This window comes from Lissotriton helveticus, chromosome 10 (genome assembly GCF_964261635.1).
Source record: "Lissotriton helveticus chromosome 10, aLisHel1.1, whole genome shotgun sequence".
NCBI classification, from domain to species: Eukaryota; Metazoa; Chordata; class Amphibia; order Caudata; family Salamandridae; genus Lissotriton; species Lissotriton helveticus.
In genome coordinates, this window is record NC_136071.1 from 607,726,257 (window position 1) to 607,753,934 (window position 27,678).

Consider the following 27,678-nt stretch of genomic DNA (forward strand, 5'->3'; position numbering starts at 1 on the left):
ACATTATTTTGTAATTTTACTTTATTTTTGGTATTCACAAAGGAATTTTACGAGTAGTATCTTTAGCACTGCGGTGTCTCTGCACATGAAATGATAGGCAGCCATAATGTTTCCAGTAATAAAATTGCTTTATGAATTGCAAAAAATTTAAACTTGAATAAAAATGTAAGCTTATCTTTGTGAATCAATCCCGATGAGTCTGACCAAAACTCCCCAGACATTACAGAGGGTATACCACCGCAGACCTATTTAACGATAACTAAGAGACAGATCAAAGCTTCTCAGAACGTAGCGTTCAGCTGTGCTCCCACCAGCCTTGTCTCATAACTATCTATGACTGGAACAATCAATCCACTAACATACAGCCAAGCAATCCTGGCACAAATCCAAAATACTTCTCACTGGAATGTGGGAATATTCCCTTCTGAAATCTCTAAATTTATCAGACAAGACAAGCCAAAGTCTCTCTCTCACTCTAGCTTCTCTAACACTGACCATGAGCCTCAGTGATAATTTATATCCAAGCAATAACCTAAATAGAGACTCAGAGGACTGTCAAAACAGGAAACATCCTTTATGACGCAATTTTCACTACGCAGTACCTTTACAACGCAGGTTTTACAACGAAAGTCATTACAACGAATTGCGCAGGACAGGGAATAGTTTAATTTACTATCCAAAACCTTCCCTACTATCCACGGGAACTGGAGTTGAAATAGTGAATTAAACTATTCCACTATCCAGCGCCCCCCCCAACGCAAGTCGTTGTAACGACTTGCGATGTAAAACCTGCGTTGTAAAGGCATGCGTAGTAACAGCATGCATTATGATGACATACATCTGTGAAAACACGCATTCCTCACCTCTCACGAGTCTTCGTGTGAAAAAAATATAAGAACTAGTCCAATGGTAAGGCCACAAAATTAATCTTTTAGCTAGAATATAAATCAAGAGGTCATTTTGACATACTAAATCTGCGCACTATAACCAAGCTCTTTTGAGCACACCCAGAGCTATCACACCTAGACACATCTTACATTTTGTCGTTTGAGTTTTTGACACCATGAAGTATTGAAATAAATGACCCAACCTTGGTGACTTGGATGTCTTTGATAGCAGCAAATTATGTATCTTACAAAAACATCTATTTGCAAGTTGGCATATCACGATGTATCAGACTTTTCATAAACCTTTAGCTGCATGTTTTAATATTAAATAATGAGAGCATTAATAGTCAACAGGGCACTAGAAAAGTAACCTCGAAATTAAGACCATCTACTTTACACATGATTTTATTCGTAATATGTGCAATGGAAAACACTCAGAAATGGATTATAATTTGGATTTAGAGGTTAAGTATGTAATTAGATGTGACAAAGCTTATAATATGACAATTGGGACTGTTGAGTCACAGAAGGAACGCTGGAGCTGTCTCCCACAAGCACTAATGGGAGGTAACAAAGGATTAATAGCCACAGCCCTTCCTAGTTGCAATAATATTAGGTGGCTTAACGTGTGTTTGTAGGTAATAGACAGATTCAAACAATTTGATATATATTTTAAGGGTGAGCATGGAGCAAAACTGAATTTCCTCTCTTGAATTACTTTGAATACTATAGGAATGCCCACAGGACCGCACGCAGAAGACATGGAAAGGGCGAATACGCCTCCTGCCTTGCTTTCAATGTTCAAGTTGTTCAAACAAGTGGCACCACAATATTAGTGCTTTTGATAAAAAAAAAACTGGGCCACCTTAAGTGGCAAAAATACACTGCTGCTGATAAACATTCACATTAATCCACGGCGTATGTTAAGGACATATTTGGTATTTGAACTGCAGCAGGTTATTACCTACTTGAAATCTGAATTCACTGCAACATTAGAATGGATTGCCAGAGGATGATATAATAAGTGGAAAACTATGTTTGAAACATCCCACTGCAAATGATACACCCTTTAAGAAAGACCATCTAGGCAAATCGTTACTGCCCACCTGCCACTCATCCGAAATAGGGGGGTCATTAGGATGTCGTGGGGATCACCACTGCCCGGCCAGTGGTGGCGGGCGGTGGCGATGCGCACGCCAACACAACGCAATTTATCCCTGGCATATTACTATCCGCCATCCATATTAGTATGCCTGCGGTAGGTATGCCTTTCCATGGCGGAGACTCCGCATGAAAAGGAATACGGTAAATGACTTTGGGGGCCCGTTGCGGGCCCCCGGGGGGGGGGGGCGGGGGGTGGTGGCTGCACTTGGCCTTGCCCTTCATTGCCACGCACAAGGTGGCAGACACCACACGGTGCCTGTCAGGTTGTGCCTGTCAATGCACAGTATGCAAATTCAACAGTCAGAATATACTTTAGGTCTTTCCTTAAGCACTCTGGTAAAACAATTGTGATGACCATCATTATTCCTGCTACAGCGAATTGTTAATGCCAAATTTGTCTCAGCCGCATCATATGGCGCCAAATTAACCATTGGCAAACCTGAATAATTATAGGCTCAGAAATATAGATATTTCATGCTATGGAAAGTCCACAGAGCAAACAGATCTTGAGATAAGATCTAAGATAGTTGAGCAAAGGAATTGAGGCAGCAGCCTCTCTCCCGGAGCCTCCTTTAGGCCACAGGGACCCCATTTCCTGGGGCGGGTCTCTAAATTAAAGGGGCAGGGAAAATAGGGTCACCCTCCTGAAGCTTCCTTGAAGCCCTAGGGACACCATTCTCCGGAGCTGATCTGTAAATTAAAGTGGAGGGTGGTGTGCAGCAACCCTCCCAGAGTCTCCTTCAGGCCCCGTCAACCTCATCCAGTGGGGCTACTGACTAACATAAGCAGGGGCAAGGAATGCAGCCCACTCTCCCTGAGCTTCCTTCAGGCCCTGATAACCTCATCTCCTGTGACTGGGTTACACATTGAGGGGAGAGGAGGGGGCTTGAAGCCACCTATCGAAGCCATACTACAGCCATGGGGGACACCATCCTATAGGGTTGGCACTTGGACAGTATCCCTGGAATACCAACCCACAGGACCCCATGGTTACCCTGCCTGCGAGAGCGTGGGCAGGGAAGGCTGCTGTGCTCCCACCCAGCAGGAGCAGAAAGCTGCAAGGGCAGGGAAAATTAGAATTGTTCCTGCATGATGGGAGCAAAAGAAACTGCTCAGAATTCCCCCCACAAATACCAACTTTTAAAATGGTGTGGGTGTCCCAGGGCACCCCAGTAAAAAAAAGTAAACAAAGTGTTGTTCGCTCCTGGGCTTGCTGCAACCCAGTAGGACTGTTGGAGCCAAGGGGTTTCCTCAGCAGCCCTCAACAGAAAAAATACTATGGGGTGCACCTGGTGGTCACCGGAGGACCCAGCTGAGAAATAAACATAGAAAATAAAAAAAAGGATTGACAGCTCCTATGCAGCCTAATGGCTGCTTACAGGTAGTGGCAGGGCAGTGGGTGCCCTGGGACACCCCATGTGGCTCCCAACAAAACTTAAACATCTGAGGGTTTCAGTTGGCCACTGGGCACCCCAAAAATATATAAATGAATAACAAATAAGCAACAGAAGCTGCTCATTCATTACTCACTCATCCAAACAGGACTGAACAATAATGATTTGTGAGCAGTAGCAGCCTGTGGAGGGAGTTCTGTGGGGCGGTGAGGCGGGGTGGGGCGGGGGAGGGGTGGGATGGGGGCTAGTAAACACCGGAAAATGGATGAACAGAGGTAATTAAACATTTAAATAAATTAAATGAATTTCGTTGCGCGCGCTGCATTGCATTTTGCGATGCAGCGCGCGCAACTAAATTTTTTTATTTATTTAAATGTTTACTTTCCTCCGTTCATCCATATTCAGGTGTTAACTACCCCCACCCTGCCCTTCCCCAGCCCAGCCTCACCGCCCCACGGAACTCTAACTACGGGCCGCTACTGCGTGTGAGGGCTTCCTATATGCATTTCTTAAGATCCTGGTGGTGCCCCATAAGGGGCAGGGGCACCACTAAGTATGTTTTCATGTTGTGGGGGGTTGCAGAGAGTGCTGCAGTCCCCCAGCAGCATTAACAAGCAATAAGTCTCTTCGGTCATTAAATCCATGACCCCAGGAAAGGTTACCATATTTTCTGAAAGCACCTCTAGCTGGAGTTTCATGCTTTTCAGCCCTAGTGCAGGGCTCTTTTGTGGTTGCTTTTATGGCTGCAATTTTGTGACTCAAAAAGTTAAAAGAAAGATTCAAAGATATGTTAATGCTTTTTATAATTGTTTTTTTTTTTTGGAGTTTTATATAGCGCGAACTAGAACCGAACCGAATCAGTTATCAGAGCGCTTTACATAGCACCAGTTACGTTACATGAGGACACACTTTCATTTTTTTTTTTTTTTTACTTTTTTTTTTTTTTTTAGGCACGGGGAGATTAAGTGATTTGCCCAGAATCACAGGGGGTTATTGGCGTCGTTACCGAGACTCGAACCCAGATCCCCAGGTTCGAGGTCGAGCGCCTTAGCCGTTAGGCCAACCCCTCTCCCCCAATAATAAAGATGTATTAATGTTTTTTAATGACAAACACTTTTATTAAACATTGCACTCTGAGAATTAATGAAATAAATGGGTAGGTCTGCTTCATATAGGTTGACCCACTTCATAAAGCCAATGGCCTCACTTTTTATATTTTGGTGTTGGGACCCTTTGTCAAAGTCACCAGGTCTGCCTTACTTAACATGACACCCTTTATATTGTAACAGCACATAGTCAACTGTGCTCACCTGGTGTTTGGGCACAATGACACCCTTTATATTGTAACATCACATTGTCATCCATGTGTGCCCCAAAGTTTGAGCGCCAGGCCCTGCACCAACCCTCCTTATGTGCATGGGGGTTGGGAGCAGGGCCTGGCCTACAGGGGGCATGTGCATCAGGCTCTGCGCACAAGACCACGCCGGGCGTGGCCATTGTCCGAGTGTGGCATAAGGTTGGATGCCCCTAGGGAGTTGGATGGAGTGTGTATGCCATCACAGGCCAGTTCATGCGGCCAACCACATACTGCGCATGGTCAAAGGCTGTGCACAGCGTAGTGATGGAGTTATGTATGGTCTTAAATTATTACTTAACTTTTTTAAACTAGAAATTCAGTGAGAAATACAAAGACTGAAGGGACGTTATAGCTAGTTGAAAATGTCAATTAAAACATTCCATTTTAAATTAAGAAAACAAGTGAAATTCACCAGTTAGAGTTACCTCAAGTAACTATAACTTGTGGTATACAACGTTTACAATGCAATTTTTACAACGCACTACCATTACAACGAAACGTTTACAACGCAAAATCCATTACAACGCATGCATTTACAACGTAGTCATTACAACGCATGACACTACAACTCACACCACTACAACGCATACCATTACAACGCAGTCATTACAACGCATACCATTACAACGCATAAATTACCATCCAACACTTACCCTACTGTTGTACCCCCTGGAGTTAGAATAGTAATTTTAACCCCTACACTATTCAACACTTACCCTACTGTTGCACCCCCTGGAGATAGAATAGTAATTTTAACCCCTACACTATCCAACACTTACCTTATATGCAATGTAGTGTAATACGTTGTAATGGTATGCGTTGTAAATGTACTATGCGTTGTAGTGGAATGCGTTGTAAAGGTAGTTTTAAAGTATTCGTTGTAATGGTATGCGTTGTAATGGTGTGCGTTGTAATGGATGTTGCGGTGTAAAAAATGCGTTGTAAAGGTAGGCGTTGTAAAAGTATGTGTTGTAACGTCATACATCCATAACTTGTGCCCTAATGTAACAATAATTCATCTCCTCACTATGCATTGCTTATGACCTCACATATTACATCACTTATGACATGTTCTATGACATCATTGATAAAATCACTGTAACCAGTTTAAAACCATCCTAACCGCATATTTTCCCACCCTCAATCCTGTGCAATGCTCATTATAACAATAAGTGCCGGTGCTCAAAGATCTGATCAGAATCCCGAAACCTGTGCAATTAAATGTTACACACTGAATACCAATATTGGTTACATCACCTCAGGCCTCCTTAATCCACTAACAGACACCACTCCCTGACCCTTTATTTCACTCTTGCACATTCCTTCTTTGTCACTTTGTGACGGTTTTTCTGTAATTCTCCTCCTATGTCTTTAAGCTTTGTATGTTTTTCCCTCTCTTGCTCTTTGGCAATGTCTGATGCAGAAAAATAAATGCCAGTCCCAGAAAATGAGTGCTGTGTCCCCCACCGGCGGTCAACAGCTCAAATTAAGCACTGGGTTTCAGACACTTATGTGTGGAAGCAGGCTCTGAGCACCTTCAGTTTCAATCTTGATTCCCTTTTCTCGCCTATTGCAGTTATCATGGAAACCACAAGAAGTTAAAGCAGTACAGCTGTCTACACATTAACTGATACTCAGCAGTTTTCACACCTGTTTGCAGGCTTTCATTCACATGTATTCATAGGTTGCTAATAGAGTATTTCATGTACTTTTTGCAAGGTGAAAGTGCAGTTATTACTTCTTCGGATGTAGTACTTATATTGCAAACTCCTGCTGAGTGGAGGAGTAAAGTAGAAACTAAGATTGCACTCCACTTTCAAAAGCCAAAGCTCAGTTCTTCAGTAGTTGCAGCACTAGCCCACTCTTCAGACCCTTTTTGAAATGTGTTCAAGGGGTTCAATGTACATTGAGATACACTTTGTGCTCAGGATGTGAAAGAGAAAACTTAAGATAACTATATATCAAATATTTTAAATATATATAAAATATTTTAAAGCTGCGTGACAGCCAAATCCAAAGCAAATTGGCTTTGTAGAATATTCACTTTGCCACCTTAAGGTCTGTGCAAGTGTGCTCTGTTTGATTATAAATCTTCAGCATACGTGGTAGCAAGCAGACTACTTTGGCTACTGTTTGGATTCTCCTTTGTCACCTACTGCACTCCTCACACACACCACAAAAAGTTAAAGCTCTACAGTGTTCTACACCTTAAATTATTGTCAACAGTTTTTGGACCTAATTTCATTTCGAATGTTCTTATGGGTCCCTAACAGACTATTGCACATAACATTCCCAGTATTAAACTGCTGTTTCTACATCTGCAGACATAGTACTCGTGTACCGTAGTCATGATTAGTGAATGACTAAGATGCAAAGAGAGTTTTCAGGCCAGGCTCTGCACCTAACCCCACTCCAAACATGGTGGTGGACATCCTACTATATTAAAAAAAAAATACAAATGTATTGATGCAATGTGTCCTGAAGTAACTATAACTTGCCATGCACTGCTAATTACCTCCAATAATGCATCCGTCATAACACCTGAAATAACACACCTGCAACATCTGAAATTACATCATTGATGACTCTGTGCATGGCTGGAGGCAAGCTATAGTTACTTTAGGGCACAAGCTATAGTTACTTGGTATAACCATGGCTGTGTGGTTTTGTTAATTTAAAACAGTATGCTTTAACTAACATTTTCACCTAACTATAACGTCCCTTTAACCTTTATTTTTTTCAGTGAATGTGTACAGACACACTCATATATATGTATATATTTTCAAAGTATGTAAATGCAAAATTAAGAGCAGCAGTACTAGTTAGTAAATCTATACACACCTATAAATACTTACCTTGTCTATTTTTTGATTTTTGATACTTTTGCTATAATATTTTGGTAGCATGACACTGAAGGCTCAAAGTTCTGTTAGCATATTGTTTATGACTGATTGTCAAATTATCAAGATTTTTATTTTGTGCTGCTATAGTATTATAGCAAAAATGTTAACGCCCCAAATATTGGGAAGGTAACTATATAAAGGTAAGTATAGATTAAATATAGTTCCGGTCAAACGGTGCACACTGCGTGCATTTCAGCAAAAGTGCCCCGTTGCAATCTTGTAAACGCAGTTCATGATAATTTCAATAACTCACACAAGTAGGTATGTGTTGCCCATTAGTTGGTGCAGCCTGTGCTGGTATCTCTTCCCTTTCATGGACATATGTTTCTGAGTAATTGCCCTTCTTCAGGTCTTCAATATTGAGGCCTCCATGAATGTTTTGAATGTCATAGGCGTGTTAAGCAAGGGCGCTGGAATTATGTGGCAGGAAAGGACCAAACTATGTAGAAAAAAAGGTAAACTATGCAGTGTAATGTGGCACATATTGAAGCCGTTTTCAGTATATTGTAAAACTGTATGGGTCAATGTTTCATTTCTTTAAAACCAGTTTAACACCTAATTACAGCACTCAGCAACACATGTGGTAGTGTTTTTTGTAACTTTTGATGTTTCCGCTAGATGTATTTTTTTGGGTTAAAATCTGCAAATTATGGAAAAGATGATTGATTATGTGGCAAATCATAAATCATATGAAAATACCGCAGCTGCAAAATTGCATTATTTCGGTGGCCCACAGCTCAAGAGCATAATTACTTCCCATAAATAATACTTCTATTTTTAAACTGAAGAAATAATACGGCGGAACAAACATAGTTTTCTTCTGTCTGTTGGAGTACCCCTGTAACCTGTATTTCAAAGATGACAAACAAAGCAATCACTTTACTTTTCTTCCACCTCATATGTCCTTTAAGGATCATCCGGTGGGTGATGTCACAATCTAGCTCAAAACCCCAGCTGGCATCATTAAACAAATCAACATTCTCGACTACCTTTTGGCTGGTGATTGTTAGCCTGGCTAGAGTGGGCAAAGAAGCACTGTTTTCTTTCTCTGCACTGGATGGCCCCTTTAAGTACTGTCTCGTTATCACTTCCATATTCAGTAATAATTTAAGGCTTGTAGAAGTTATTACAACGCACAGTGTCTGACTGATTCAGTCAGTTAACAAGGTGAAATGGAAATGTCAAACGCTGTAGATGCTTCTCCTGCAATATAGATTTTTGGCAGGTTATATTAAACCCCCTGCTCCCTCGAGGTATCTCCTGTTCAATGGATAATGTCTGACACTTAGCAGATATTTTTAGCTTCTAATCACAAAATCTTTTATTCTCTTCCTTCCATTAGATAACTATTACACAACTCTACCCCAGGGGCCTCTTCTGCACTGTTCCAGTGCGAGATTATGTTTGAGCCGAAAATATAACTGAGACTAAACACACATTGCTGCTGAAGTAGGCAAAATGCACCAAGCAATTCATTTAAAATGTGTAGGGCTGAACATTTATTTAAACTACCTCAGTGATGAAAAAAAGACATACTGCACCTGAAAGCCTTTCCAGGAGGAGTACTGTCCATAAAGGTTGGGGGGTTTGGGGGGATTACCCCCCCCCAAGAAAATTTTGAAAAAAAAGAAGAAAAATCGTGCATTTTCAAGCAAATTTGATAAAGCAGGAAGGTCAATAAAGCAATTGTGAAAGTGCAGTTATTACATTAATAGATGGCATAACATAGGTAGCTGCTTATTCAGTATTACCACAGAGCTTCATACATTCTGTCCTATTATGCTCAGGTGCTGATTCAGACTATAAGACTTTCATGGAAATCTCAGCTCTAAGAGTAGAAGAAGTTGCACAGCAGTGTAATGGTTGCCAGGCTCGTTCCGCAGGAGCGTCAGGAACTTGAAGAAAAGTCCACAGTCTTCCCCTACGGCCTTCCGACTCTATTAGACTCTAGAGTAACGAATGGCACGCAAGGGGAAAACAGGGAAACAAAACAAGGAAAGGCGGGGGAAGAAAAACAGTCTTGCAACATACTGATTAGACTCTAGAGTAACGAATGGCAAGCAAGGGGAAAACAGGGAAACAAAACAAGGAAAGGCGGGGGAAGAAAAACAGTCTTACAATATACTGAATATAAAAGAGGCAGCGCAATGCGCTGTTACCGTGATTCTGGTTGAGCTGAGCTTTGTACACACACTTCACATAGGTCCACGCAAGTACCCCAAATATAAATGGTTTTAAGGTTTTCGTAATTAGCCAAGGGGAAAGTTTTGATAGGCAACACAAGCAACGAATCGTTCAACCTGCGGGAGACAGGTCCGGCCAGTGAACAAAGGTGAGCAAATCTGTGTAGTCTCCAAATAGAACAAACACTACAAAACTTTTAAAAACAGAGATAACACTGCATTTCTTACCTCAATCAGAATTTTTTGAATTCAACAAACAAGTAGCAGCATTCACTTTTTGTAAATGAAATCCGCACGTCTTTCTTTCAGTGTAGCAAACTTGTCAATTACTTTCATGTTGAAGTCCGGTATCTTTTGGACTAGCTTGCTCTCTACAGATAGCATCGCCAAAGCATTTAGTCTTTCCTCTAGCATGGTGTTCCTGAGGAATGTCTTTATGCGCTTTAAGGCTGAAAAACATCGTTCAGCTTCTACTGTTGTCATTGGAGTCGTAATCACAATTTTTAGTAAAGTCACTATCTCTGTAAGTGAGTTTTCCATATGCAGTTTATGAATTAAACTCAGCAAAGTCAAGGCGCTTTTGGCCTTCCGGTACACAGGCATTCTGTAGAGTACAGATAGCTCAGTTCTCAGCTGCTCTTTTATGAGCATAGGATATGCTTCCACAGCCTGATTCAGAGCACGCTCAGGGAAGGATTCATCATATTGTGCAAAGTCTTTACTTTGCAATAAAGTTGCACTCACCAAATGTTTTGTGAATGAAAAACGTTCTTTTGCCTGCACAATTACAATGTCACATACCTCCTTTCCAATTCGAACCAGAGAGGTGATGTTTTGTCTGCGGTTTGCAAAAATAGAACCCTCCGGCAGTTTGCTCTCTAAATCGTCAACCCCATCTCTCACTTTCATAATCTGTTGTACAAATGCAGATGTATTGGCTTTCACAGAGACAGTATCTAGGTCTTTTTTTTGCAACTGATCGTATAACACCTCAACAGGAGTCATTATTTCATGAAATAAAAACAGTAAGAACTGAAACTCTTTGTCTTCTACTGTTCTAATAAAGCCATGGGCTTCACCCTGACTGGTGTGATCAAAGTCTGCTCTGGATGCTATGGCGACAAAACATTTATGAAGGCCCTCCCTCTGTTCAAAGATTAAGTTGACTGTACGAGTGTGAAAGTTCCAACGAGTTGAGGATCCCCTTGGTACACTTTTGTCCACAATTTCATGAAGGGCTTCTGTTCTTTTTGGGGAACGTGTGAAGAATGCTGCTATGCCTCCGATATCCTGAAAGAAAACTCGTGTCTCTCTGATCTTTGATACCGCCTGTTGCATAATAAGATTGAGTTGGTGGGCGTAACAGTGCACAAAATGAGCATTAGGGTACACATCTCGAATTCGTTTCTGTACTCCACTAAGGCTTCCACTCATTACGGACGCACCATCATAGCTTTGTGCGATAAGTTTTTGTTTTTGAGGCAGGTCCGGGAAAATTAAGTCCAGTTGATCCAGTATTGCTTTAGTGATGGTTGCTGCACTAGAGTCACTTAAATGTGTGAAGCCATAAAATCTTTCCACAACGTTTCTGTCACTGTCAAGGTACCGAAACACTAACACGGACTGTGTTTGAGTGGACACATCAGTGGTGTCATCAGCCTGAATAGCCACAAAGTCTGTGTTTCGCAACTCTTCCACAATATGGCTTCTTATAACTTCGAGCATACAGTCAAGGAGTTCATTTTGTATTGTATTAGAGGTGCCCTTAAAGACTGTAGCACGTGCTAAATGTCTTTCCAAATCCTGGTCTATGGTTGACATTAAATCCACTAGGCCTCGGAAGATCCCAGGTTTTGAGGAAGTTTCTGATTCGTCATGGCCTCTCAATGCCAGTTCGAAAGCACCACAGAAACGAATGCAATCAATGATCCTGGATAGATTTTGTCTGTTCTTATCAACAGCTTCATTGTGTTTTTGAATGGATTTGCGATACGCATCATTTATCTGCTGCTCAATTGGTGCGTCTTCCCCCAACATTCCCAGTCTTGTCAGGTTTTCCAGATGATTTCTTGTGAGCGCATGCTTCTTTATTTTTTCAGCGATGTGCTTCAGGTCGACCATTCCTTGCCGTGTCCAAGAAAAGTCACCGCCAAACAGCAAGCAGGGGAAGCAGAACAGAGAATTTCTTATAGGGCACCCTGTAAGCCAATCAGCTTTTTTGTACCAGGCATTTGAGAATGTACGTTTTGACATTTTTCCTCTGTCCTGGGTAGTTTGCTGTAGGTTTATTTCAGGCTGATGAGGTCCTAATTGCTTTATCTGTAGTTTTTGTTCAAGTGGCCGTGACTGGAATGACCTTGCAATCAGCTCTTGTACTGTATTCATGATGGTGTGTTGCTGGCCTTACCAATATATATATTAAAGAAACCTGTCAATAATCAAAATACAACGTATAAGGTGCAGTGCAATAACATGAATTTTCAGTACAAATACAAAATACAGCCATACTGCCTCCTGCCTCTCTGTGCCATAGTGGTCGCTGGAGGCAGGCACTGAGAGAGACACTGCTTGAGGGCCTGGAGAGTGACCAGATACATAGCCCTAACTCCCATGTAAAAAAATATATAGCATCAGTTTCCTTACCTTAAACACTGGTCACTGGTGTTTTCTGGGTTGTAGCCGGGGTCGGGTGAGAGAGCAGCAAAGGAGGAGGTTGGGGTCCTCTTCTTGTTTGCTGTTAAACCTGTCAATAATCAAAGTACAACGTATAAGGTGCAGTGCAATAACATGAAATTTCAGTACAAATACAAAATACAGCCATACTGCCTCCTGCCTCTCTGTGCCATAGTGGTCGCTGGAGGCAGGCACTGAAAGAGACACTGCTTGAGGGCCTGTAGAGTGACCAGATACATAGCCCTAACTCCCATGTAAAAAAATATATAGCATCAGTTTCCTTACCTTAAACACTGGTCACTGGTGTTTTCTGGGTTGTAGCCGGGGTCGGGTGAGAGAGCAGCAAAGGAGGAGGTTGGGGTCCTCTTCTTGTTTGCTGTTAAACCTGTCAATAATCAAAATACAACGTATAAGGTGCAGTGCAATAACATGAAATTTCAGTACAAATACAAAATACAGCCATACTGCCTCCTGCCTCTCTGTGCCATAGTGGTCGCTGGAGGCAGGCACTGAAAGAGACACTGCTTGAGGGCCTGTAGAGTGACCAGATACATAGCCCTAACTCCCATGTAAAAAAATATATAGCATCAGTTTCCTTACCTTAAACACTGGTCACTGGTGTTTTCTGGGTTGTAGCCGGGGTCGGGTGAGAGAGCAGCAAAGGAGGAGGTTGGGGTCCTCTTCTTGTTTGCTGTTAAACCTGTCAATAATCAAAGTACAACGTATAAGGTGCAGTGCAATAACATGAAATTTCAGTACAAATACAAAATACAGCCATACTGCCTCCTGCCTCTCTGTGCCATAGTGGTCGCTGGAGGCAGGCACTGAAAGAGACACTGCTTGAGGGCCTGTAGAGTGACCAGATACATAGCCCTAACTCCCATGTAAAAAAATATATAGCATCAGTTTCCTTACCTTAAACACTGGTCACTGGTGTTTTCTGGGTTGTAGCCGGGGTCGGGTGAGAGAGCAGCAAAGGAGGAGGTTGGGGTCCTCTTCTTGTTTGCTGTTAAACCTGTCAATAATCAAAGTACAACGTATAAGGTGCAGTGCAATAACATGAAATTTCAGTACAAATACAAAATACAGCCATACTGCCTCCTGCCTCTCTGTGCCATAGTGGTCGCTGGAGGCAGGCACTGAGAGAGACACTGCTTGAGGGCCTGGAGAGTGACCAGATACATAGCCCTAACTCCCATGTAAAAAAATATATAGCATCAGTTTCCTTACCTTAAACACTGGTCACTGGTGTTTTCTGGGTTGTAGCCGGGGTCGGGTGAGAGAGCAGCAAAGGAGGAGGTTGGGGTCCTCTTCTTGTTTGCTGTTAAACCTGTCAATAATCAAAGTACAACGTATAAGGTGCAGTGCAATAACATGAAATTTCAGTACAAATACAAAATACAGCCATACTGCCTCCTGCCTCTCTGTGCCATAGTGGTCGCTGGAGGCAGGCACTGAGAGAGACACTGCTTGAGGGCCTGGAGAGTGACCAGATACATAGCCCTAACTCCCATGTAAAAAAATATATAGCATCAGTTTCCTTACCTTAAACACTGGTCACTGGTGTTTTCTGGGTTGTAGCCGGGGTCGGGTGAGAGAGCAGCAAAGGAGGAGGTTGGGGTCCTCTTCTTGTTTGCTGTTAAACCTGTCAATAATCAAAGTACAACGTATAAGGTGCAGTGCAATAACATGAAATTTCAGTACAAATACAAAATACAGCCATACTGCCTCCTGCCTCTCTGTGCCATAGTGGTCGCTGGAGGCAGGCACTGAAAGAGACACTGCTTGAGGGCCTGTAGAGTGACCAGATACATAGCCCTAACTCCCATGTAAAAAAATATATAGCATCAGTTTCCTTACCTTAAACACTGGTCACTGGTGTTTTCTGGGTTGTAGCCGGGGTCGGGTGAGAGAGCAGCAAAGGAGGAGGTTGGGGTCCTCTTCTTGTTTGCTGATAAACCTGTCAATAATCAAAGTATAACGTATAAGGTGCAGTGCAATAATATCAAATTTCAGTATAAATACATTATACATATATCTTGTGCATTATCCTAATACATCTCAAATGACTGCTAAAAATAGAGCCGTACTCGCGCCTGCCTCTGTACCATAGTGGTTGCTGGAGGCACTGAGACACTGCTTGAGGGCCTCGAGAGTGACCACATACATAGGTAGCCCTAACTCCCATGTAAAAAAATATAGCATCAGTTTGCTTACCTTTAACACTGGTGTTTGCTGGGTGGTAGTCGGGGTGAAAGTCAAGAGCAGCAAAAGAGGTTGGGGTCCTCTTGTTGTTTGCTGAGAAATGGCACCAAAATGCAATAATGTTTCAGGTTGTCAGGTGTTGAAAATGAAAAGATAACAATTTATTTTGGAAACAGTAGGGTAATCAAACAGACTGTGGGGAAAAAACATAATGCTCCAATTTTTTCGTTGCAGTTTGCATCCAGCTCTTAGATGACAGTTAATAGCGCGCTGTTGTATGTTAGGATTGTAACTTAGAAACTGCAAGTAACAAAAGGATCTCTCTGACAAAAGCAGTCACTCACCGACCTATTTACGTCATTTGCTCCAAGTGGGGGTCAAAATAAATTCTCCCTGAGGATGTTTGGCAGCCAGAAAGCGGACTCCAGCAACAAAGGTGAGTGCATCTGTGTGATCCATCTTAACCAGATGTGCAGGCGGGACTCTGTCTCTAAGTGGGTTCCTGTGGTTTTACCTGGATCTACTGACAGCATATGGGTTATTGGACACTGGGCCATATAAGTCAATCAAAAACACAAAAGTGGTTAAATAGGAGTGCTCGGTGAAGCCAAAAGACCAAGAAAGGGACCACTAACCAGGTCAAAGGTGCAACTCGGATCAACTAATCCGTGTACACACATCTATGTTGCCATAACATAAGTCAGCAATTGCATTCCAATAGAAACTATATGAAAGTGGTTTACTTGAATCTCCACTCTCCACACACAGCCCTTCGTCCTGCTTCTCAGAGCGTGCACTTGTCACAGGGCCTTCCAGTAAACTAAGTCCCTCTCTCTCTCGCTCTCTCTCTTTCTCTTACACACGTCCCTTTCACTGCCGATAGGGCTTCGATTCTGTATAGCTGGATGTATCATGTGTGCACACAGTATAGTATGATCTGCCTCTCCTGTGCTAGATGTCTACTCCCTGATGCAGCGTTCCAGGACCATGTGCGCACAGCATCTTATTTGCCTCTGTTGTGTTGTGCACACATCCTTCCCTTTCACTGCCGATACTGCATAGCCTGCTGTATGCACACATGATCTGCCTCTCCTGTGCTAGACGTCTACTCCCTGATGCAGCATTCCTGGATCACGTGCACACAACATCTTATTATCTGCTTCTCTTGTGCTGCGCACACATCCCTCCCTTTCACTGCCAATACTGTTTTGATACTGTATAGCTCGGTGTGTGCACTCATGATCTGCCTCTCCTTCCCTTAGCTTGCCCACACCGCATCATCTGCCTGCCCCTTGTGGCTCTACCGGCTTGGTTATTTTTTTGCGTGTAGTGTCTGCTGCTCAGGGAATGCACTAAACCCTTTCCAGTCTGTGGGAGGTGACTTCCTCCCAATTACCGAGCAGCAGGGGGGCCTTGTTCCCATGTGGTGGGGAGGGACATTTGTTTTACCCTTTTCATAACCAATGGGTGTCTTTCTCTACCTTACTGCCCGCCCTTTGACGAGACGGCTGGGGGGCATTCAAATTCGGAAATAGTCGTAATTAAATGTTGTCTGTCCCTCGACCGGCGGCCTCCTTTGTGGCTGCCGGCAGCACATCTCACAACAAAGGAGGAAGGATAAGGAAGACACATATTTACAGAAGAACAAAAGATTTCCAAGGGGGTCTTACAAGTATGTTTGTCCCTGATGACGAGTGCCTTTTAATAGCATTACAGACCCCTTAAAGCTCCCCTTCTAAGCCATTCTCCTGCTGAGAGTGCGTGTAACCAATAGTCCCTTGCTTGTTCCACTGACAAAGGAGCGCCCACAATTTCAACAATTGTGACACAGAGATGCACAACAGCGGTGCTTTCTCGTCGGGGAAAAATAAGCCTTTCAAGGTGACCTGTGCTAGATTTCTAGTTGGCTTCTGCTGTTAGCAGCTAGCAGCCCTCCTTCGCTTACACTTGCTACACCTGATTCAGCAGTCTGACAGTCAGCTGAGCACTGCAGTCCAAAATATTCCAATTTACCGGGAATGGTATGTGCAGCTTAATGAAAAACACGTGTCGCTGTTTGTCCAGAGCCTGCCAACTTCATTTTTTTAATCGAAGCAAGCTGTGATTTATTTATGCCGTGATGAAATCAATGTCGAAATGTGAATTTCAAATACAGGAAAAACAGTACGCATGTTTAAATGTAATAATATAAATGGAAGTTTTACAGAAGCCACGTTGTTTTGTTTAAGCTTTACTTTCGAATCAGCACTGCCAATGTGACATAACTTGTGCATGTATAAAATGCTAAAAGAGTTTGGGATATAGTGCACGAAGAGGGATGCAGCAGATGAAAATGTTAGCACACAGCATGACAGCAACCAGACATAGAGCTTACGATTTACCAAAAATGTTCCACTCTGAGAATGAGATTGGTAGTCTTCCATAAATACTGCTGCACGACAAAAGCAAAACAAAAGCCGCACCAGAAACTCAGCCACCGACTGTGCTCGAAACTGTTCATTTATTTCCGTAAATAATGTAAGTGGCACTTTGTTATCGATGCCTGCCAAATGCAGGCTATTTCACTAAAATTAGAAATTTTACTGCACAAAACAACATCCATAAATCAGTCTGAGCCATCAGTACAGAACCCAGATCTTTGTGGTGTGCTGCTTACTGCCACCATGTGAAACACCAATGGCGAGCAGCAATGCAAGTGCTGCTGAAACTCATCTGCCAAAGAAAAACAGAATGACGTCCGCAGCACCAGATGATTGGTACTAAGCACTTAATATATTTGTATTATTTTCAGATATTTTGGGGAATTTAAACATTTTTTTCCTTTATTTCAGATCGTTTTTTTTATCCAAAAAGAATCACAATGTCAATAACGAGTCCAAGTCTTTTTATATAACATTTGTTTCTTTCACTTTGTTAGCATGCTGTAAAGCACTCTATGACGCAATACTAATAACCCTTCAAAGCGCTTTAGAGATCCCAATTAACTTTAATAGTTCAAGCGGGTTGGAGATCCAAGAGTTTGGAACCCTCAACCCTGACATAGAAGGGAGGGACTCGAACAGACCAAATGTCCAGCATGACTGAATATCCCCTAATAAGCAGGAAATATCAGAGTTTAGGATCATGTATTCACTCTGATGACAGTGAACATAGCAGTGATGGTGAAGTGTTTGCATAAAGCACTGAGTATAGAACAGAAGTCCGCTCTCTTTCAGCAGTGACGAGGATCTGATCTGAGAGGGTCTTCGTGACCATGCACGAGCTGTGCACATAGTGCAGAGCACTAAACCACCCACAGTGCCCCATCGCCCCACATGAAGAGCCCTCGCTACAAAAGCGCTTAACCATATGGCAGCTAATAAAGCAGCAATATTGCAGCCGCCCTGTCTGCACTTCACCTCGCGTTGCTGCAGACTGCACAGCAAGTGTCATCGGCGTGTTTCATACTTCCACCACCGTTCACATTCTAGACTTTTATTTATTTATGCATTTTTATATAGCGCAGACTTTACCCGAAGGCGTCAGAGCGCTCCACATTAGGAACAGAAATGAAACATAAAGAGAAACATTGCAAAAGAACAGATTGCAAAAACATACGTTACTTATATAAGGTAATAGTGACAATTGTGAGCAAACAAAATACATGAGGTAGTAAAAACTGTGAGCAACCAAAAATACATGAGGTAAGGTAATAGTGACAATCGTGAGCAAACAAAATGCTTGAGTAAAAATTGTGAGCAACCAAAATACATGAGGTAGTCAAAAGTGCACAAGACTCTTAGGAAATGAAAGTGACAAGTGTGCAGTTATAAGAGAAAACAGAGTATAATTAGAGGTATAGTACTGCAATAGGTGCTAGACACGACAGGCTCAGGAACAAGCGTTACGTGGGCAAGGTGGCACTTGTGCAAGTATCAAAGGTAAAGACATGTGAGAGGTAGCAGCCTTGTGTTGCTCATCTGCCTTCCAGTTTTTCTGCCAGTCCGTGCATACCCGGCCCAAACATGGATACTCCCCAATCGCAAATGATAACCAAGGGCCTAATAAACTAAGGTGGTCACGACAGGAGCCGACATCTATGTGTGGGCCCGGGAATGGATGGCGGAGCGCCGATTCGGATTGGGCCGGAGGCCGGAGCTGCAAGTTCTGCAACGCTCGTTATTCGAGCCCTTCTCTGACCTCTGCCTCTCGTATTGTTTCAGACACGAGCCAGCCTGTGCCAGTGAAAGTAGAGACTGCCTGGCACGCGGCCTTTAAGGTATCTCATCCCCCTAGTTGCAGATAATCCATGCCATGGTCACACTTTACTTTTTCCAATCCTTTGTATTAATAACCCTTCTCAAAGCGCTTTAGAGATCCCAATAAACTTTAGTTCAAGCGGGTTGGAGATCCAAGAGTTTGGAACCCTCAACCCTGACATAGAAGGGAGGGACTCGAACAGACCAAATGTCCAGCATGACTGACTGAGTGATTACATGCCGCTCTCAACAGACAGCCTATGCGAGACCGACTCGAGTCTCTAGGGTTGAATCCCTTTGACTTGCCACAGAAAGTGATCAGACAGCACAGGTCCACACCACCAGGCATCCTCAGTAGCTGAAAGACTACACACATAGCTAACCACACATACAGCTTGTCACCATATTGCTTGTTCTTGTATTAGGATAATTCAAGCAAACAGCATCGGACCCGCGATATCCAGTGGTGTAGCATTAAGCAACACAGAGACGTTTTGAGGCATGGGCAAAGAAGTGGGCTCTGGCCCAGGGCCCCAGCATTCCAGCCCTCCCCCCATAGATACAGCTTTGTTCTCCACACAGTCCTTCCCTGATGACAGTGAAGGATTTTTGAAAGATTGAATTAAATATCATTTTCCTTTAATTTATTTTTAATACGGGTAATGTGTGAAAGTCTATTTTAGATATTTTGCAGAGAAATGTCGTGTTTGTTTTTCAACACCATGCAACATCGATAAAAAAGGTCGTTTTAGATCAAAATAGGACCTTACATATGAGAGGCGGAAGAGGGGCAACTTTAGTGCACTGCTGCTACATTAATTACAGTAGTGAAAACACACACTTTATCCCTGAATATTAATTGAGAAAACATTTAGAATTTGGCAAGTCTGCCTGTGCAGTTTAGGTGACTTGGCCAAAGAGGGCACGAAAGAGCTGAAACTGGATCATACATTCAAATTTGCTCCCAACAGGGGCCCCTGAAATATGTTTGGCACAGCCCCCAAAAATCCTTAAGATGTCCCTGAGTCAAAAGGCGTATTCATTAACGCACAAATATATATCTCACTGACCCACACATGACAACCAATAAAGAAGCCTTTGATGCTATGCGTGGCTTCCTCTTGCAAAAGATGCGACAGAATGGACATGTGTAAGTATCCTCACACCAGTCTTCAACCCACAGTGCCTGTGCACTTACATCATTAATGACCAGAAGATATGCAAATCTACCAACACCATGCGGAATGTTAATATCATAGTGGGTGGTAACATATAAAATGTAGGTGATTCAGTGTCTTCTTTTGTTGCAGGGATTCTGCTCAGGCACAGAACTATTCTTGGGGACATTAAACATCAGAATGTAGGGACTGAGTCACCTTACCACCTCAGTATCTATGAGCCCGAGTGCCACTAGCTGTAGTGCCTCACTTGCCCTCCTAACCTTACCAGAGGAACAAGTGAGTTGGCACCCCATAACACAACGCTCTCAACCCTATAGGGGATCATGGTAACAGGACACACCCTTTCACTCTCTCACTCATACTTGTCCACAATAATATAAACAAGAGCAACAAAGGAGGTTTTAGAATATTTATTTAAATTATCATGCTCTAAGATGCAGTATTTGCACCACACTTGGGAAACAAATGCATATCAAAAATATTGTTAGCAAGGTTAACAAACCACAGATCATAAAAAGCCCTGTCATTATAAAACAGATTAGCCTCCCCTCCCCTATTGAAACTAAATGATTTTATATGATAGATCTCTGGGATTAGTGGCAAAGCCTGTACCTTAGCATACATAGATGGACATTCTACATCTCAGCTGACACAGCAATCTTGCCTCAGGACCTTAGCTCAGTGCGTTTTAAAACTCATGCCCTCAGCTATATGATATGACATGTTTGCTCACAAACAGCAGCTGCATTCTCATGTTATGTCTATGTGCTAGAGTCTGAGCAGAAAGAATACCAAGGGACTAAGGGCCAGATGTAGGTAGGAATCATTTACCGATTTTTAATTACCGAATCATACCGATTCGGTAATTAAGAATCGGTAAATAAGAAGGGGGGTATGTAGGAACATCCAGATGTTCCATTTACCGAATCGGTAAATATCTGTATTTCCCGATTCGGTAAATACCGACCGGTAATGCTCCATTCATTCCTATGGGCTTTGCAGCCCATAGGAATGAATGGGCATTACCGGTCGGTATTTACCGAATCGGGAAATACAGATTTTGCCAAGGGTGCAGGGGGTGTCACTTTGACACCCTCTAGCACCCCCAAAAAAGGTTCGGGGGCCATGTGGCAGGCATACCTGCCCTAAGGGCAGGTCTGCCTGTCATATGGCACAGGTGTGCATGCACACATGTGCATGCACACCTGAATCGGTATTTTACCATCAAATATATTTGATGGTAAAATACAGATTCGGTAAGGGTTGTGGGACTCAGAAGAGTCCCACCTACATATCAAAAATATCGAATAGGTATAACTACCGATTCGGTATTTTACAGAATCGGTAAATTTACCGATCGGTAAATTTACCGATTCTGTAAAATATGTGTCCCTACATACCAAAGCTCAAATACCGGTCGGTAACGGCCGAAAATACCGATTTTCGGCCGTTACCGACCGACCTACATCGGGCCCATAGTTGTTTGACCTTGAATATAGTGTTTAGACTAAATCCCGGGAAAAGGGCAGAACACGAAAACATATGTAGGCTCTGTGTTAAAATACAATGTGGCATAAAAGTAAGCGTGTTTATTTAGTAACATGTGCAAAATGAAATGCGGCCTACAACGTGCACAACTAGACTAACATAGGGAAAATGACAGTCGGACATGCAACAAACACACAACACTTTGTAGTCTAAATTCAAATTCTATTGTTTTAGAGCAGATGCTAATGCAAAGTAGGCAATAGATTGGAATGTAGAGAGAAGCATTGAACCACAGGAAGTTGTTTATACAGTGGCGGCTCCTTCGCTAAGGCACAGGAGCGTTGCCCACTGCTTTTAAGCAGTGTCACCAAAGGAAAAATAAAATGACAAAATGATAAATTATCACTTTTTTAATTTTTTCTTGCTGCAGCAGCTTTGCACGCAGGGTGGGTCGGGCTGCTCTGCTAACAGAGCAGGGGAGGGGAGGATTAATTTACACCTCTGGGGCGGCCAAGGCTGCATTACAGCCTGGATGGAGAACATGCCCAGGCCACCAACCCCTGGTTGAGTGCTGCACTACGGCGCTCAAGCCAATCACAGCGCTGTGATTGGCTCAGAGGAGCCTGGTGCTTCATGGGTGCTCTGTTCCGGAGACTACGATGGAGAGAGCAGAGAGACGCGCCAAGGAGGTACTTTTTTATTCTCTCCCCCTTCTCCCGGCTCCCCCTGCCCTCTGCACCCTCACCCCCGATCTGTGCCACCGCTGCGTTTATAGTCTTCTATGCAGCAGCCCCTTCTCACGATAGGACCATGGTAAGTCATTGAGCATGTGTGTCCAGGGATTTTAGGGATGCCAGAAAATATGTAGAGCTGGACCTCTGTGTTCTCATGGTAGCAATGTTTCAGAGTTACATTGGTCCCTTTTTCCAAGAAGGCTGATGTGTATGGAGCTACCAGTGCAGGCTGCAGGTTGTCTTATGTATGTGAATGTCACAATAATTAAATGCAATCCCCTTAATGCCTAAGCTGCAAGTGGAGAAAGAAATCTAAGGCAATGCCTCGAAAAACTGATTTTAGATGGGTCATGCAACATGGGAGCCAGGATCATTGCAATGATGCCAGTTTGACAAACTAGTACACCTTATAATAAAGAACCTGAAATTCAAATGTAGGCAAACTGCACACAATTACCTGCTAGGACCAGCAACCGACTCTCTTTTTCCCACCACCACAGACGAACTGGAAAACAAGTGTGTTAATCCACCAAAGTGCCACACTCTTAAAGGGCACGGTTGCTATGAAAACCGTTATCAGAACAATAGGAAAATAACCTGCACTCATTCATGACTGTTGGCCCACAAGCCCATGGAAGTAGTGAATGGTTGACCTGCATCACTGGGCCACACAATCACCCAAATAAAAATATTAACACAATCACACGAGCAAGGACAAGTGATCATAAGGGTGTTCTCAATGTCAAACCATTGTGGCACATAAGCACTGTCCAATCACAAAGAGGCTGCAGCACCCTACCAGTGACACACATAGAATCCACGACTTACCAGGAGAGCTGTAACTCCAGAAAAGTAATCCAGGGCTGGAAACAGAAAATATTACTTGTGTCATTTATGTTCATCAGCCTCCTGACACCAAAGGCATTAAATTGCATTCTTGCCATTGTAGTCATTTTATTATAGCCTTATAGCCCGCCGTAGAGGGCTATACCGGCTATTAAAGGCCCTCTCCAGCGTTAAAGGCCCCGAGCCGAAGGCGAGGGCCTTTAACAAGGGAGAGGGACTTTAATAGCGGTATAGCCCATCTACGGAGGGCTATAAGGCTATTAGAACATTCTGCTGCTAGAGGGTAGAATGTTCTAACAAAAAAGAACAAAGCCTTTTGGGAGCGTGAGGGGATTGGAATCCCGTCATTGGAATCCCCTCAGGTTCCCTGAAGCCTTTGTTCACAGCCAGAGCTGTGAACAAAGAAACATTGGAATGTTGTAGCTCCAGGCTTATACCAGCCATTATAAGCCTGGAGCACTCCATTGTTTTCAATGGAGCTCCCAACATTCCAATGTTCTAATAAATGTTAAGGTGTGACAATTACAAGGGCTGATGTGCATTATGTTCTCAAGAGGGTTAGTAATGTGTGACCTTTGTCATGTCGCTGGTGTGTGTGCAAGTGTGTGGCAGCAACAACAGTCAAGAGTAGCTAAGAGTAATTACACTGCCTCCAATGTGTGTGTTGTATTTGCTGTAAAATCATGTATTGGTGCCATAATAGTGCTCAATGCTTCACTGGGCGTGCTTTGTCATGATTTCTTCTAGCTTTTCAAGTCGCATTCAAGCCAGGGTAATGGCAGTCGACTGTATTTTTTTTTAAAAACTACTCCTACCTAGTATGTTCGTAGCTTGTGGTTTGTGGGTTTCATACTCAGGTTGTGGCTGCATATCTGCCGGGGATACAATGCACATCACATGGCCTCCAGCCTTTATCTTGCCCAGTATCTCCTGCAATATTATTATGTTTGGAGGTAGAGATCATGCATTGACATAGTGTAATGCTATCATGCAGTAGGGACTAATGCCTGTTTACCTGCCCAGAGTGGAGTCTACAATTGTGAATTTCTGCCTCCCCAAACTTCCTGGTCCTTCAGCGTCTACAAGGACTTGTTTTTACTAGTGTAGCCCCCAGTAACAAAAAATGGCCCCCACCAGTGCAAAATTGCCCCCCGTCCTTCCAGCCTCCCGGGGAAACGCCCGATGCCCTCTATGGCAGTCTGGTCCTGGTGCTGTCACTGCTTTTGCTATATGTTATAGTGACCACAGGTCATGTACTGCTTAACATGACTTTGAAGAAGGTCAGTGGCCATCTTTTTAATGTTGTCATGCCCGCTGTTATTGTTGGGCTTCATATTACTTTGTTACAACTTTATTTTGTGCATCACAATCTATCCTTAGTGGTACACTTTTTTTATGAACTGTGCTTTTGTATTTTTCACTCTTTCATTTGGAATGGTGGAATTTACCTTTTATGCCTTGTCATAGTGCTATGTTCAGCATTTACGTCCTTGTACTTATAAAAAATGAGTCACCACACTAACTGAGAGGGGCCAAATGGACAGGATAGGCAGCATTGACGGAAGGGGTGGACACAAGCTGGGCAATTTTCCCCAGATCCCTATCGTTGAAGAACGAGCACATGATGTGCTATGGGCAAGGCCGTCAGCATGCGTGGCATGTTTCACAACGTGGGTCACTGTAGTCGTAGCCTGTGTCTTGTCACAGGCTGTGCCGATGCAGACAAACTGCGCCCGCAGTTGATCGGGTGTGGGTGGCGGGCGGGCATGCATAGACCTTAGTCTGCACGTGCCCAAAACCCATGGATCTCCCATCTCAATACCAGGGTGAATAGGGCAGTGGTAGTGAGATGGTGACATTCGGGTCCCATGACTGTCCACGGTCCTGCCTGTGTTGCATCTTGTCTGGCAGAGCAGGATCCCAAATGTTGAGGAGGACAGGTCTTAGCTCATCCTCGACCTTCCATCTCACTGCAAATGTCTCTCACTGCCACTTTATTTATAGCTGAGGTATAAACTTTTAAATTGAAAATGTACATTTTAGATTGTTTCACTTTAGAATACATCACTGCACTGGGTAGCCTTTATTAGAAGCAGCGAATTGCACTGCTTCTGCCCTGATGGTTTCCCTAATGATCCGAGAAGCAAGTCAGTTATCTTGTGCCTCCTACATCAGACTTTATAGACGGCATAACATTGTGGTCTATTTAACAAATACAAGAGATGTTTTAGTTCAGTGCACATCCTGAACTGAATTATTTCAAGGTGCTCTCAAATGTGATAATCATGGAAAGGTAGACATAGTGAAAAAAGTACTTGAATAGTTTGCACAGTTTGGAAAAGCTGAGAAGCCAGTATTGAAAACAAGTTTCAGGATTAGACATTGTACAATGCAGCCTTTGGGTGGGTATTGTGTTCTTTCCCCGTTCTGCCCTGATGGCAAATGTATTAGTGGCCCAAGAGGCACGTTAGATGTCATGAGCCTCCCCTGTATGACCTTTATTTTCGTTGTAGATAGAACATCATTATGGTTTGTTAATCCATGTATAAGAGCGAGGTTTTAATACAGTGTTCATCCTACACAGAATTTCGAATGTGGTGATCATGAAAAAATACGCACAGTGTAGAGCATGAGTACTCTCAAAGATTTTCCGAAGGGTCAAAAAGTTTGGTCTGTGATGTGCTAGAGGGCCGCATTGATGCCAGTGGGTTGGCTGTCAAGCGAGGGGGTTTGGGGCATTGGTGGTTATGTGGGTGTAGGTGAAGCGAAGGATATACATCTAGTGGCTGAATTGACCAATGTGAAACCAGAAAACTTGGGATTAGTCCAGGCTTCTGCACTTTACCAAACTGTGTGGTCATAGGCAATTGTTAATTTCCCTTTCCCTCCTTTTCCTTCATTATCACATATAAGAGCATATCGAAATGCATGATTTCAGGGTGTGCCCTGGACAAAACTTTCTCCAGTGTTTGATTTAATAAACTATAATGTTGTTCGTGTATAATAGGAACCCAGGCCACCCAAAGAGTGCACATTACAACTGACTTGCCTCTTTTGTTCACTATTGGTGCTGTTGTTCGGTTAGGGGAAAGAATTAATGTTTCTAAGTTCATGTTTGAAAACTATCTTTTAAAATATTACTTCTTAATGCATTAATATAATCAATTGTACTAAGGTGAAATTGTTCTACATGTTAATGAAATACACTTTTGAATTTTGAAGAGGTTGTCATATTTTTACACTTTTACTGCAAGCAGTCGCGGCTTGCATGACTCTAGGGTGTGGGGGTGGCTGAGGGTTATCGTACAGGGGTTCGAGTGGGGGGGATTTAAAAATAAAATATAAACTTACCATACCGGGTCCCGCGCCGCCTCAGCTCCTGGCAGGGTCCAGCATTTTCCTGCTGCTTTCCTGCTCTCCTCCCTCCGGCTGGAACAGGAAGCCTCCCTCCCCTAAGCCAATCACAACGCTGCAATGACAGCGTTGTGATTGGTGGGGACAGTGCCCAGCTGGGCACCTATGGGCATGCAGCGTACATAGAGAGAATGCAGAGTGCGCATGCCTGGTTTGGTCGACCCTAGAGGGCCGACAAAACAGTCAAGGCCCACAGCATTGGGCAAGCCACCACTCCCCAACCTGCCAGCCTACCTGCCCGCCCCCAACCAGGCACACCCTTCTGCTTTATCGCAGCGCAAGAAGCAGAAAAATAAAATGGTATTTAAAATACATAGCATAAATAAAATGTAAATATTAATATCTATTTTACACATTTTAATTTTTTAATTTAAGAAATATTTTTCATATAGAGAAGTCCTTTTCCTTTCTTCTTCTGTAATATTGGTGAGGCTCCCTCTCCTTTCCCATCCTTTGAACTAGTCAGTGACGGCTGGCATGGCTCACGGGTGGCTGGGCAGGCGCCGGGCATTGCAGGGGGCTGGAATCACAAGGATGTTGCGGAGGACGAATAAAAAAGAAAAAAAAATTAATAAAAATAAACGTACCTTTCCACTGGGTCTTGCGTCTCTGCTCCTGCTCTCCTGTCTCTACTCCAGGAACAGGAAGCAGGCAGGCAGGCTCCCTCTCCTAAACCATTCACAATGCTGCAATGTATCGTTGTGATTGGTCTGAGAGCCATGACATGGCACTCAGCCGGCGCCATAGGAGTGGGCATGTTCTCCATTAAGGTTGTAATGTTGTCTGCATGGAGAATGGGAAAGTGTGCATGTCTGGTTTGGGCGGCCTGAGAGAGCCAACCAAATAGTCATTGCGCACTTAGGAGTTGGAAACCACTCCTCCCCTGCTCCGAGAGCAAAGCAGAGCCCACAAAGCAGCAGGAAGCTTTAAATGGTAACGCAAATTTGTTATTACTTTATGTTTCTACTATGTACTCCACACACTGCTTAAAAGCAGTGGGCCAACGCTCCT